This window comes from Schistocerca gregaria, chromosome 2 (genome assembly GCF_023897955.1).
Source record: "Schistocerca gregaria isolate iqSchGreg1 chromosome 2, iqSchGreg1.2, whole genome shotgun sequence".
NCBI classification, from domain to species: domain Eukaryota; kingdom Metazoa; phylum Arthropoda; class Insecta; order Orthoptera; family Acrididae; genus Schistocerca; species Schistocerca gregaria.
The window spans coordinates 487,963,929-487,979,783 of NC_064921.1; the positions used below are offsets into that span (position 1 = coordinate 487,963,929).

Here is a 15,855-nt window from a genome sequence, read left to right on the forward strand (position 1 = left end):
CTGTTTATTTTGAAGAATTGTTTTCCTCTTGGTATCGCCCTCAAGGGCTTGTGAATGTTATATGGTACACAGGGGTGTCTTGAGTGTAGTCTGCCTACCTGGGGGGGGGGGGGGGGGGGAGATCGAATATCTACGGATAAGCCGAGTCTTGTTTTGACTCATCTTCCACGGGGCGGAGTTACTGGGGAATCGGGATATGGTATTTACCGCATTCTCCTTGTGAGTACATCCCATAGCAGACCTCCCGCCAGGGAAAAAAAAGTCTATCAGTGCGAGGAATAGAAATCGTGTCCCCCGCATGGCAGGCAGACACTCTGACCACTCAGCTACGTAGGACAACAGCTACTAGCAGAGGTGAGCGTGCCTGGTAAGCTCGGTCGATAAGAACACTGGCCACAAGAGTCCGGCTTTTACTCCTTGTACAGGTGCGTTAAACTTCAACACGCCTCGAGACCGTCATTATAAGACATGAATGAGATTGAGACTTGGCTGCGGTCTTCTTCAAGAAACTGTTCCAGAATTGGCTTAAAGAATATTAGGGAAACCAAAGAAGAAGTCCTACGAAATCTTGACCGAAGAAATATTTCGAGTTTTTCTCCACATTCGTTGCCTTGGTCGCCGTGAAAGAAGGAAGAAAAGTTTATTATATCATTTCCTGTGAGTCTAGGGACACATGATCTCCTTATAGGTCTCGTAATAACGGGCACAATTTTTAGAGATTATTCCATCGATTAGACAAGTTGATATAAAATAAAAGTGTGTTAAGATATTTGTTAACGAAAAGTAAAATATTTCACATATCAAGCAGCGACTCTTTTTCTCTGTTCAAGTCCGAGAGGAAAATTACGTACAGAAAACTGCTTCAGTCTTACAGTAGCAAAATAGATAAACTTCCATTGTAATAGTTAAGTAAATGAAAACAAGAAAACTTGAATATTTTCGAACAGAGTCAAGCTTTCATTTTGCAGAAGAATATATTCTGAAATTAACCTTACTGGGAGATCAAACATGAATACAGTACACTGCAAACGTCTGGGATATAGTTCCCTCTGAGACCAAGGTGTCAATACATGGAAGGTGATATAAGCATAGGAGCATCTTGCCCGCGCCTATACCCGGCTGCACACATGGCACATATATTTTACGCTGGCAGCAATCTTATTCTCCGTGGTTTTACACAATGAAACTACACAAAGGATTATTTATGTGATGTATTCAGCCGAATGGAATGATATTTGGACCGAAATGCGCTGACTAAATTATTGTCTTGTTGCAGTGTTCATTTTTGCGACTTGGATGACGCACAGAACAACACATATAAGAGACAGACTAGCTTCACACTTTTAAATTATTTCAAATCGACTAAGTGCAGGAAATAAATACCATCGTTTCTGCATACCACCTCTTGTCACCCCCATTCAAGCCCCATGGATTGGAGGGCTATCTTACGCCCAGAACATTTTTTCTACAAATAATGAATCATGTAAGTAACAGATTTTGTTGAAATTGCTCCAGACGTTCCTGAGTCATGCTTCTATTTCAGCTTTGTTCACCCCCACCCTCACCCATTGGGATATCTTTTTCCAGACAGCAACTGATATGTGTGACAATTTCGTCTGAAACTGCTTCAGGCCTTACGGAGTGTTTCCGATATGTTACTGTATTCCCCTTCCCTCCATGTTCTCTCTCCCGTCCCTTACTGTGAAATGTCGTCAGTACTGTCATCAATGGCTGTAGCGACCGCGAAAACTAAGGATTCAATGCTAAGATGCGTCGTTATCGAGTGTTTTTTCCATCTTGTGGCTTCTCATTCCCTTCCTAAAGGGATGATGGGCCTGTATTATCTTCACAGCATTTTTATAGAAATAATGAACACCACTTTTCGCCCCCATCCGCACTCCTACGGGAGACAGGTGTTTCTCACACCAACAGTGGCTCTTCCCAGACAGTAAGTGATATGTGTACCAAGTTTCCTTGAAATCGAGGCAGTGGCTTACGACAAGATCTGAAACATACGTACATATGTTCTCATAATACGAGTACGTGCTGAAAGTTGATGCTTCCGAATGTTTTATGTGATAACTGTTAAAGCTTTTTAAATAAAAAATGTTATTAACATTGTACATATTTGTTCTTCATGCCTAGATATTCGCCAGGGGGCTCGGAATTGTTGCGTATAACAAGGTGATGTGTAACGTAACTATGTCTGTCCATGAGAAACAGCGTGCCGTAACCGAGATTCGAATTCGAAGAGTTCGTCCATGCATTTAGCCACAGCTCCTTCAGCATGACAATGACAGACTACAGACGAGGGCTGTGAGACCTAGAGCTCTGATTTGGCTTCATTCGATTTTCACCTGTTTCCAAAATTTATAGAACGTCTTCGAGCACTTCACTTTGATTGATAGTGATGAAGCGGTACAAACTGTGGTAAGGTTGCGACTCCGTCAACAGAATCAAACATTCTTCAGTGACGGTATCAACGAACTGGTCTCTGGTTGAGAGAAATGTGTTCGTGACACTTGCTGGTTGTGATGAGAAATAAATTTGTAAAACATTTAGAACGTTAATTACGTATTTTTTATATAAAATTCTTTAAGGGTTGTTTTTCTTGTGGTCTTCAGTCCAGAGACTGGTTTGATGAAGCTCCCCATGCCAGTCTATCATGTGCAACCCCCTTCATCTCCCAGTACCTACTGCAACCTACATCCTTCTGAATCTGTTTAGTGTATTCATCCCTTCGTCTCCCTCTACGAGTTTTACCCTCGACGTTGCCCTCCAATACTAAATTGGTGATCCCTCGACGTCTCACAACATGTCCTACCCACCGATCCCTTTTTCTAGTCAAGTTGTGCCACAAGCTCCTCTTCCCCCCATTCTATTCAATACCTCCTCATTACTTATGTGACATACCCACCTAATCTTCAGCATTTTTCTGTAGCATCACATCTATTCTCTTCTTGTCCGAACTATTTATCGTCACGTTTCACTTCCATACATGGCTACACTCCATACAAATACTTTCAGAAACGACTTCCTGACGCTTAAATCTTCACTCGATGTTAACAAATTCCTCTTCTTCAGAAACGCTTTCCTTGCCATTGCCAGTCTATATTTTATATGCTCTCTACTTCGACCATCGTGAGTTATTTTGCTCCCCAAATAGCAAAACTCATTTGCTACTTTAAGCGTCTCGTTTCCTAATCTAATTCCCGCAGCATCACCCGATTTAATTCGACTACATTCAGTTATCCTCGTTTTGCTTTTGTTGGTGTTCATCTTATATCCTCCTTCCAGGACACTGTCCATTCCGTTTACCTGCTCTTCCAGGTCCTTTGCTATTTCTGACAGAGTTAGAATGTCATCGGTGAACCTCAAAGTTTTTATTTCTTCTCCATGGATTTTAATTCCTACTCCGAATTTTTCTTTTGTTTCCTTTACTTCTTGCTCAATATACAGATTAAATAACATCGGGGATAGGCTACAACCCTGTCTCACTCCCTTCCCGATCATTGCTCCCCTTTAATGGTTATCACAAAAAAATTCAGACGCTTTACTTTTCAGCACGCCCTCATGTACACAGATATTTGTATTTAAGTTAAAAATACATAGGGAACTAGTCCTTGTATTTTGATATCAGCTGATAAGAGAGAACGTAGAGCTTGGTAGAAGGCGAACTTCAACATTTATCAATGCGTTTAGATGTAAGAAGATGACAGTTGCCTGTCTGTACGAATACACAAATATTCGGTTCTTCGCTATACACAATTATGTTATTTCGCTTTAAGGGTGATGGCATTAATGATCAGAAGCCTACATCATCTACTTCTGGAAAGTAGCAGAGTCGTTTCTTTTCCTCTTTTGTCACAAACGAGAAGGCAGGGCGATCCGTAAGGACCTGTACGTCGGCCGCACCCCCGGCTGGAGCAGACGTGGACTGGACAGTCGCGCCGGAGAGCTAAGAGCCGGTGGAGGAGGGTCCTGACAGCTCGCTCCCGCGGTGTGTTTGTTCTGCTGCTGTCTCCCTGCCCGGCTCCTAATGGCCGCTCGCCCGCGTCGCGTCCCCGAGGCTGGCGGCCACTGGCCGCAGCCCACGGACCGCTAATGGCGGCCGTCACCTCAGCCGGCAAGAAAATCTCCCCACACACCGGGCAGACTTTCCGAGCATTCTCCCCGTCGACGGCAAAGTTACTGCCACTCCGCAGCTCCGTCTGCCGACTTCGCTCCGAGAAGCAATCTTCCTTCGGGGCTGCCATCCAACAGTTTTCGTCGGTATGCCATCGCCAATCCATCCCTGAACTACGACCTTTTAGCAACATCTTTACTAAAATTGTAATAAAGAAAGCCACAACGGGCGGTATAACCAGTATATTACTCTCTGTACCCAGTACGGTAGAGTTTCGGGGTCTCATTGATGGAAATGTGTCAAAGTAGGGTGACTAGGAGGATGCAGACAATTTAGGAAAAAAAAAAGAATCTAGTTGGTGTAATGAAAGGCAGCTCGTTCTAAATGTAGAAAAACGTTAGTGAATGCGGATGGGTAGTGGAAAAAACACAAAAAAAGTCGTAACGTTCGGATACAGCAATAGTAGTGTCCTGCCTGACATAGTCACGTCGTAAATATCTGGGTGTAATGCTGCAAAGGGATATGAAATGGAAGGAGCATGTGAAGATTGTGGTAGGGAAAGGAAATGCTAGACTTCGATTTATTGGGAGAATTTTGGTTATAATAGTTCGCAATGGCTCTAAGCACCATGAGACTTTGTCCCCTAGACTTAGAACTACTACACTGGACTCGCATTCGGGAGGACGACGGTTCAATCCCGCGTCCGGGTATCCTGATTTAGGTTTTCCGTGATTTCCCTAAATCGCTCCAGGCAAATGCCGGGATGGTTCCTTTCAAAGGGCACGGCCGACTTCCTTCCCCGTCCTTCCCTGATCCGATGAGACCGATGACCACGCTGTCTGGCCCCCTTCCCCAAAACAACCAACCAACTTAGAACTACTCTCACCTAACCTAACCTAAAGACATCACACAGATCCTTGCCCGAGGCAGGATTTGAACCTGCGACAGTAGCAGCCGCGTGATTCCGGACTGAGGTGCCTCTAACCGGGAGAATTTTGGGGAAGTGTGGTTCATCTCTAAGGAGACCGTATATGGAACAGTAATACGACCCATTGTTGAGTATTATTCGAGTGTTTGGGGTCCATACCAGGTCGGGTTAAAGGAACACATGGAACCAATTCATAGGTGGGCTGCTACATTTGTTACCTGAGGATTCGAACGACTCGCAAATATTATGGAGATGTTTCGGGAACACAAATGAGAATCCCTGGAGAGAAGGCGACGTTCTTGCCGAGGATCATCACTGAGAAAATTTACAGAACCGGCGTTTGAAGTTGACTGTAGAACGTTTCTACTGCCGTCAACATACATTCAGCGCAAGGACCACTAAGATACAACGAATTAAAAAAATTATGGCCCGTAAGGGTGCACATAGACAGTCTTTTTTCCCTCGGTCTATTTGGAAGTGGAAAAGGAAATGAAATGACTAGTAGTGGTACAAGGTAAACCCCGTATGCACCGTACAGAGGATTACGGAGTATGTATGCGGATGTAATTGCAGATGTAGACGTTCGAACCCATTTGTTACCTTCGAACATACATACAGAGAGAAGTGGTGCGTTTTGAAATTCATTAAATTTACATCTGAATGGCCGGTGCAGAAAACCATGTCCACCACCCATATTTAGAGTGGCCACTGATTCACTAAATCAAATCGTCAAAAAGTTATAATGATCTCTCTGAATTATAAACATAAAGATGGATAAAAATTGTGTGCCTGAAAGAGACTTCAGTCATACACTATGCTTAAGCGGATCTCCAGCTTGTCTTTTCTATCCATTCGTCCGATGACGTATGAAGGACAGCGCCTAAGGGGTTTGAACAGTTGTAGAGAAGTAGATTGAAGCTGTATCTAGCTACTGTCCCGAAGTGCTTCGCCACAGATCGACTATACGTCGTATGTTCTCCAGTTTTCCAGTAGAATTGTTGTGTTGGTTTTTGACGTGATACTTGATAAGAGGCTATGTGATGTCGTACATGTGATTATGATGTAAAATGTAGCCAAAGATGGGCTGTTTATCACTAACAATGATTGTGTAATGAAGTGACAATAGAGCCTAGTGTAAACGACGATTTTTCAAAAATTTATAGAAACTGTAAATCATCACCTTCTCAAAGTAATGTAAATTTTAGTAGACCAGGAGATCAGATACGTGCAAAGTGTCGATCGTGGAGTTACTTCTTCTCCTCAGAGAAAGCTACCTTGCACCGTATAACTGTGCAAAGTTTAAACGTACACAGACGATAAATGTTCTCGACTTTCAAATTTTATCACACTTAAAGCATCTTAGTTGTAAAAATTTTGAGTATCATTTGCCTGCATCCTTTTGTGGAGAGTTGTTACTTGAGAGCTGTAACTTGAGAATTATATGAAAAAAAATCCTTCCAAATGGGACAACGGTATGCTGAACATACAGCAGCAGGTGTTCTGACATTTCGATTGAAAAATCGGGTTGAAAAACTTAAAGTGGTTCAAAATAACTGAAATTCTCAGAAAAATAGGTATGATGTTTAGGGAAAAAAGGATAATACACGTAGGTTATTCGGAAAGTAAGGAATGATCGATCGCGAAACGGAAACCATGGGGAAAAATCCAATGAAGCTTTGCACAGATGTCTTGGGCAGTGACTCTAGTATGCTCGTAGATAGCGTCACGTCGCTCTCCTCACTTCTGAGCGCACAATGAGCGCATAAAGATGCCTATAAAATAGTGTATCCCGCTACATACGGGTGCCTGCCGAGAGATTTCCCCTGATTTCATGCAACCCCACATAACGTATCTGTCACGCAGCTCCTTCTTAATGACGGTTCTCGGCGCATACTGCAGGGGCACTGCGGACGCTCCTGCAGCGTTTTCGATGAGAAGTGTTTGATCATCCACCATACAGTTCGGACATGTCTCCCTTTGATTTTCATCTCTGCTCAAATAAACCACTAGCTATGAACACAACATTTTATCGTAGGCAACGAGCTGCAGTACAGCACTGAATATTGTCAGAAGCAAGAGGCTGCCTTCTATGACGAGGGTATAGGAAAGTTGGTACAACGCGAGGAAAGATGTCTGAGTCGAACCGGCGACTTTGTAGAGAAGTAGCTGGAAGTTGTAGCAAACGGTCGCAAATAAGAAATTTTTGATTTTCACTGTGGTTTCCATTTCGCGACCGATCGGATCTTACTTTCGGAATAGCCCTTGTCCAACATGTACAAGTACGAAGGGGGAAAACGACGAATAGAAGATTAAGAAAGAAGTGCGCGGGTCAAAAAGTGTGTAAGGCAGGGACTTATTCCTCCTCTACTTTTCAGTCTGTATATCGGCGAACATAAAAGAAAGATTTAGGGCTGGAATTAAAATAATAAGAATCGCTGATGACAGTGAACTTGAGGAAGAATTAGAGGACACACTGACTGGAATGGTCTAATAGGCACATAATACGGACTGAGAGTGAACCAGACAAAGATGAAAGAAACGAGGAGTAGCAGCGATGACGTTAACGATAAACTTAAAAAAAAATGGGAACCAGGAAGTAAACGAAATGTTGGAAGCAGAATAACACATGACAGATAAAGCTTTTCGGATATGGAAAGTAGGCTAGCACCGATACAGAGGGGATTATTCGTTAAGAGAAGTCTGCGACTTAATTACAGGAATAAATTTCTCAGGATGTACATGTGAAGCACAGCATTGTATTGTCCGTTCTCTATCAAAATCTTTCATTTGCTTTGATAGAGAACGAACAATGTATTTACCTCAATAGTGTTCAAAAGTCATTATATATATCAGTTCATGACATCCAGTCTTACAAATTTGTTTTTTCTGACGGGCACACGGCCAGATCGTCCGCTCTCAAAACTGCCATCTCTCTTCCCACATCCACCCACTGCTGGCGACTCACCTCCAACTGCACAACACTTCGTGCTGTTCACGTCCAGCTGCCCAACACTACAATAGTGAATATTCCAACAATGCCAACCAGCCACAGACTGCACACAGCTAAGGCAGTGATTTTCATACAGAGCGTTACGTGGCGTTACCAACATAAAAAACCTAAACAGTCTACTTACAACAGTTTACATGAGATGACAACTGTTATGTGTACCGAAACCGATCGCGTGCACAGTAAGAAGATTGTGAATTGAGCAACCGTTCGGCGGTTTCTTTGTGTTTCAGAATTTAATTTTTTTGTATGTCAAAACACTGTCATTAGGTGATAGCGACACGAGATCAGTTAGGCTTGAGACAGCGAACTGATTCCACACTAAACAGTCTTGCTTTTAGCTTTGATTCACATTTCGCAATCTATTTCGCTAGTGTAATCTTATAATAGGACGTGTGGCCCACTTACCGGTCAGGGCAGTAAATGAACACGTAGTCGTTAGGTGCTGAAGCCTGTACTACAACGTGGAAGTCGCGCGCGGCCATCCGTTAGCAGGCACAGGGGTTACGTGACCTCCGGAAGCAGCTTCGCAAATACCGACAGGCCAGCCGACGTTGCGCGGAAACCGCCAAAGCAGCCCCGAGAGCGGGCGGGCGGCGCTAACTAGTAGCCGCGAGTTGGGCGAACCTGCCAGTTGGCCGTCCAAAGTGGAGGAATCGCCGGGCTGTACACAGGAGCCCAGGCCGCGCAGCCTGCCCTGTCCTGCCCTGCCCTTCCCTTCGGTTCCCTCCTGAGGCAACACACGCGCAAAACGGGCAGCGACCGGCCGCGGCTAACAAGGGGGAGCGCCACTCGCTGCGCTGTCGCTGAACGCCGAGTGGGACGGCGGAGTCTAATTGAAGTCCCGTGTCCGACGCGTGTAAGACCTGGCGCGCCGCTGAGAGCCTCTCGCCCTCCTGTCTGGTGCCGCACTGCCGAGAATACTTCCGAGGGCTTCACAAGTGCCACGCAACGTAAACACGGCGGCACAGCCGCTCACGGCTGACGGCAGAAGAGGGCGAGAGAAGGAGAAAGGGAGCAGCAGACACAACCTTATATCGTCCGTGCTATAACAACAGGCAGACAGAGAACATGATAGTATGCCTACCTTACTTTGCTAATGTATTGAGACCATAAAAAGTAAGAGTTGCTTTTCCAGCCGATGACAAATTGGGTAACAAACTGCCACGCAATACAAAACATTAAGGATAAATTCTCCGAATCGGGGATAAACAAGATAACATGCGATCAATGCCCCGCACAATATGTTGATCAGAGCGGGCGAAGCGCCCTAGCTGACCTCTGTGGCCGAGCGGTTCTAGGCGCTTCAGTCTGGACCCGCGCTGCTGCTACGGTCGCAGGTTCGAATTCTGCCTTGGGCATGGATATGTACGATGTCGCGATGTCCTTAAGTTATTTAGGTAGCTCTAAGTCTAGGGGACTGATGACTTCTGCTGTTAATTCCCATAATGCATGGAGCCATTTGAATTTTTGAAGCTCCCGAACATAATGCATTTAGATAACAACACATCCGATAAATCAACCATAGCTACACTGGTTCAAGACACAGGATATCTCTTTGATAACACAAGGGACGATCTAATAATGCTTCACAAAATAAACAAAAACTACAAAATGGTTCAAATGGCTCTGAGCACTATGAGATGTTAATCTCAGGTCATCATTCCCCTAGAACTTAGACCTACTTAAACCCAACTAACCTAAGGACATCACACACATCCATGCCCGAAGCAGGATTCGAACCTGCGACCGTAGCGGTCGCGCGGTTCCAGACTGAAGCGCCTTGAACCGCTCGGTCACTTCGGCCGCTAAAGCCACAAACTCATTATTTATGAAGAACTGGAAATTTTCGTCCACACCAGAAATCATGGAAGAATACAATAAATGAAAACGCTGAAACAGTGGCAATGAACTTCTTAGAGAGGTTCGGAGGTATACTGGATGGAGCATTATAGCTGTTTCCACTTTCTACTCCCTGAGTGACCGTAATACAAAATAATTCACAAAGCACTGTACAGAAACAGTGAGAATTAGGTTACAAAACCTGCAAGTTTTGTTTTTTTTACTTTTTGTTATTCGAGTGTTTACTATCATGTATTTGTAACAACAATTATTCTTATTGTATCTATGGTCCACAATGTTAGTAATGAATGATCTCTGAGGCAAGGCACCATATCCTTACATCGTTATAATCTATGGTTTGTTTATGTTATTCATTCGTGTTCTGTGAGACAAGTTACGTTAAAAATATACACTTATGACAAACGCAGATTCCTGTGCACTGGAAAATAATTTAAGTAACGCTATTACCGTTTTAAATTTATAATCGTAGCAACATCTTACGCCAAAAACTGCCTATTGTAGCAAAATGAAAGCACGACAAACACCTGTGTGCATCCAGCTAGCAAAAATATAATATAATGCCATTGTTCCACCTGAGGATAAGAGTGTCGTGGGATGAAATGAAAAGAGTCACTGACGCAGATAATTGTTTTACTTGAACTTTTATTAGCAGATACAATACCGACGTACCGAAATAAATACACACAAGCTCCAAGAGCTAGCGAGCACTATCAGCCGTTTTTCCACTGATGAAAAAAAAAATATTGCTTGGATTAGAGTTGTAAAACTACCGTAGGCTACAATAAATCAGTTAGACTACAATAGTTTTCCTAGTAGCCTTGGTCAGGTAATATCGTAACAGAACTACCCGCACATTATTTGTGTTGCATACTCATCGGGCGGTACCTAATTTCGTTCACTTTGTGTGCGCGTGCGATCAGTGTCGTATTAGATTCCCCTAGAAACGGAAAGCGATGAACCGTCTAGAAACTGAGTTAGGATATTTATAGTTTTGCGTACCCCACGGAACATATTTTCCCCTACATAGTTATCCTCCGGTTTGTTACTTAATGATAAAAAGCATTTATAGCAAATCTGAAACTGTCAATATTTAGTTCAGGTTTTATTCGAAAATCGTTGATTTGTAATCTAAAACAGAGGCACATTGTAGTGAAAATTAAAAGAAAAATCGATCAGATATATAGTGCCAAAACAGGCAAAATCTAAAAAATTCAAAACAAAAACATATCAGACATCGGTCCAATATTTCGTCGAGCGTCTATACAACATGTTTCTCTTATTGATAAACAACTTTCGCATATATCAGTACAACAGGAAACCCTTCCCTTTGATCACAATGAAGAATGTTCTGTTGAGTACAAAATAAGAATAGTAATTATATGGAATTTTATGTTTGTGCATGTAAACTGTACTTGTATTAAAATTACTTACTTCGGTCATGACAGCGCAGTATCGATGAAATCAACTAATTTTCATTACTAGTAAACTGAAATTTATACTTTTGTAACGATATCAAATACACAATGGATGATCACTGAACCAGTTGCAGTACTAATTGTGTGCAAAACAAACAAACAAAACAGGAGAGGAGCGGTCGGCTCATAGTTTCTTCCTCTCAGATTTCTTTCCCTAACTACGCTAACAATACTACCAGTAATCCTCCTGTTTACTACTTCATTTATGTGCTGTACCATGACTGCCGAACCGTACGTTTGGTAGAGCGCAAATCTACTTGGGATGTTCACTGTGCAAGAACAATAAGAGCCGGCTGGTGTGACAACTTTCATATTTCATCTAGCGCTGACACTATAAGATTAAAAAAATCGACCACAGAAACACATCGTAGCAGCAAACGTATCACTTTCACTATACAACCAGGGAAAATGTAGCCATGTAATGACGGACACAGCTGCACGAAATTGGCAATGGAAATAACACAAAAGGTGTGACAATCGTTAGCAGCTGTTCGTGATCTATTAGAATTTAGTCCATATTCTGTATTTACACAGCACCACGTATTCACGGTTTACGCTCTGGGTGATCCGAACTTTTAATCTTTCATTTTCCTTTCTTTTTTCTCTTCTACTGTTTGTTTCCATCTTTATCATATTACACGTAAAACCATACTGCACTCAGTAAAGCAGGTTTGCACCGTACGCGTCCTCGGCCGGTGTCAGTATCATTAAAATATAGCCTAAATGGGTTTTGAAAGGCCATACTCATCGCCATGTAGGAGGTCGATGGGACAGACACATTTTTCGTATTCGACACCTCGAGAAACACCGTTCCAACACGACCGAAACGTCGGATATTTAAGATTTCAAGTTTTGAGAGTTTTACAGGATGACGTAACAGTACACTCACAAGGATTTTAACAGTTGGGCTTGTCGTTTGTCACACATCTTGTAGGCAAAATACGTAGGTTCTAGAGTTGCTTTTAGGTGTTGTATTCGAGACTCCATTCCTGACGTGGCTCTTGCATCGGTGTTTGCCAAATATGTCGTACATCGATGAATACGTACGGACACCAAAACTTTTGTTAACACGGCTATGCCAATATGAATGGTTCTCCTCATTAAATGCATTTTATCAAATTATTCGTACAAAATGCTTCGTGAACGTTAGTGGCTTTGTAGAATACGTGTGAACATTTCAACACAGATTCACCATACAACCTACTAACTTCCACAGACGCTTACACGCGATTTTCGTCTACGGTTCGAATTTACTTACAGCTAGCTGTCTGTAAAAACCAGCCGTTACTTGGGATTGCATACCACACACAGCTGACAACCTTACATGCAGAGGAGACTGTCAGGGGCAAATTCTGTCTGAGAAGTCTAAGTCAGGGGTGAATTATGGGTGTCTGGCGGATTATGGGTGTCGTTGAGTTATGAGTGTTTGCGCTTAAGACATTCTTTTCTTTATTTCCCGTTTAAATGGTGAATATGATATCAGGCCAATTGTACGAGAATCCCATATAGAGGCGGTATTCAGTTTCGCCTCAGACGTACTCGAATACCTTGCGTGGGCATTTGAACGAAGTTACGGCAATATAAGAGTGTAATTGGCATACGAGGATGTGCTGAAAAGTTGTTCTGCTTCTTCTTAATTGTCGCTTTTGCCATGGAGATCATATGCGTTCTCTACATTCCTCCACCAATCATTTCTGTCCTGGCTTTCGTGGACCACTCTACTTTCCTCAGGTCCATCGCCTCAATATCGCTGTTCATACCATCCTCCCTTATGCCTTCCACGTTTCCTAAAAATGCTACTCGTGGTGGTCTTTCCTCTTCTGTCTCAATTAGTTGTCCCACCCACATCAATATTCTTTCCTTCATATCTCTGACAATATCTGCTTATGAGTATAGGTCAGCCACTTCCTGGTTTTTTCATACCGTCCACTTCCGTGACTGGATGTCTGTCTTGGGGCCAGATATTTTCCTTAATGTCTTACTCTCCAAGACTAGCAGTTTTGCTCATCTGTTGTCCTCGAAGTAAACGTTTCAGATGCATGTTGCCGATCTACCAGGGGAATTATATTCTGACATAGATTGACTTTAAAACTTTCGAAACTGCTCTACGGCACAGCACGTCCCGTTAGTCAGAATATGATTTTCCGCTGCGAACCTCGCCTTGATCTCAGTATCCATTCTGTTTTGCTCGCTAGAAATGCTTCCCAAATATTTAAATACGTCTACTCTTTTAAAAGTGTTTGATCATACGGTGTCTTTTCAGTGCACAGAACCAGTGCCACCGAATTTCTTATTCTGTTCTCAACATCGGTTATTACTCGGTCGACATTCCCTTTTCGCTGACGAAGCTGCAACCCTCTGCTACTGCAGGGTTCTCAATTGTAGCGTTTCACATGGGCGTGTGTAATGTAACTATATTGATGCACGAGAAACAGCATGCTGTAATCGAATTTTGAATTCGGAGAGAGAACCCGAAGCGATCGTCTGCACGTGGACCACTCTCAGCTTCAGCATGTCAGTGCCAGACCACACACGGGAGCTGCCACGTCTGCAACAATCCGACGCCTTGTGTTCGCTGTCATCGACCATCTTCCGTACTGTCCTTAATTGGCTCCATCCCATATTCATCTGTTTCCAGAACTTAGAAAACAATGGAGGACTTCACCACTTTGATATCATGAAGCGACGAAAGCAGAAGTGAGATTGTGGATCTGTCAACAAAGTAAAATATTGTATAGAAATGAATATGTGGACTTGAAGAATAAAAATGTAGAATGTTAATAACGTTTGGTTTATTTTAAAAAAAATGCTGTAAGTGTTTTCACATAAAAAATTCGGAGCCATTACTTTTCAGCACGCCCTCGTGCTCGGACCAACGAGCCTCACCTGAATATGAGAAAATGGGAGAAAAAAACAAATTTTGGCTCGACAGTTGCGAAGCAGGCGGTTAGCGCTGAGGTCAGAGCCGTGTGTGGCGAATCGGCGGGAGAGGCCCTTGAGCGAGCGGCGCCTTGTGGAGTGGCAGGTTTTTTACCCGCTGGTGCGGATGTCGTCATCAAAGCTGGCGCCCCCAGGCCACGTCGCTGCGCCCATATGTGTCGCACGTGCGCCGTCTGTCGCTCGCGTCTACTTGTCCTTTCTTTTTCGCAAGAGCCGCCAAGTCATCTTTGTAACGCCGATTTATTAACATAATCGCCAGTATATATGAAGATAGTAAGTATATCAACACCATCTGTCGCTGTACTCAAACAGTTTTTTTGCTACCAGTGCATACCTTCGTTATCTAATGCAATGTTTGCTCCTGAGGTAAAACTGTTATTTAAATTTTATGTTAAATGTCAAGTTACAGGCAGCACATTGGCGTTACCTCTACTCCTACGCAGCTTACTTGTGTTACTTTTCGGAATAGGTTGCCAACTCGGTAACTTCAGTGCTGATACTTACACTCGGAAGACTGACGAAACACATACAAATTACTCCTAAATATACCGAAATAACACACGTATTTTGTCCTAAGCGTTGCTTCTGTGGGGCGAAAGCCGAGTTCGAGAATTACTCATTCAATAAAACTTACTCACGTGTTCAAGCATGATTTCACGGTTTAGACAGCAATTCGCTAAACGATAATTCGAGGAGATGCTGCTGCTACACTTCCTTGGTTTTTATGGCACCTTACAACAGTTTAATGGCAGCCTGGGGAAGCACATTATATCCAGAGTGAACTTCATGAAACAAAAAAATTGTAATACCTCTTCCGTGTAATAACACTACGAACGTGAACTCCTATAAATGCAGAGTGAAGGATTAGTGACGAATTGCAGCCCTTAATAACGGCGCAAGCAGGCTTTTCTTTAGGCTGCAAGGCCATGCATCAAGCAGTGCAGATTTATGTCTGGTTTTACAGCATACTGGGGACGCGCACTAGCATGGCAATTAGTCAGCACGAGGCCAGGGAAAGATACTGCAGAGCATTTTTAAGGTGACGGTGAAACGGCTGATGGATTCAACAAGACATACGCCTTCCAGAACGCAAGATCGAAAACTACTTCAGATTTAAAAAAGGTCAACCATTCGAACAAATCTCAACTATCACGATGACTTGCGATCTAAGTGTTAACTGAACTCATACAAGAATCCGAGAGTTGTACTTCTAATCCTATAAACAGAGTTCGAAGTTGTTGAGTGCTCCTCTTCGTTTTACTAATGGTTAGGCCAAAAGGACTCCTGTTGTTGAATGTCATATTGCAGCCACACAGCTTTCTATGGTGTCCATCTGGCTCGATGTGAGGTGCAACAACCATATGACTCTGCTGAAGTTCTCGGGCGATCGATGATACTCCTGAAACCACGCATTGTTTCAACGAGGCACCTGCATCTCAACTCTAGGTGGTGAAGCTGACTGTTGCTGGACGTTCGTCGTTTTGAAACACGAGTGCACAGCCACCGAACAGTAAAC

At 43.2% G+C, this 15,855-nt stretch overlaps 1 protein-coding gene across 2 annotated transcripts in view; it reads left to right on the top strand.

The window, feature by feature from the left end:
- Nucleotides 1-15,855, top strand: part of LOC126327557 (nephrin) — a 1,259,290-nt gene that overhangs the window by 748,571 nt on the left and 494,864 nt on the right. The gene's annotated exons all lie outside the window — the stretch shown is intronic.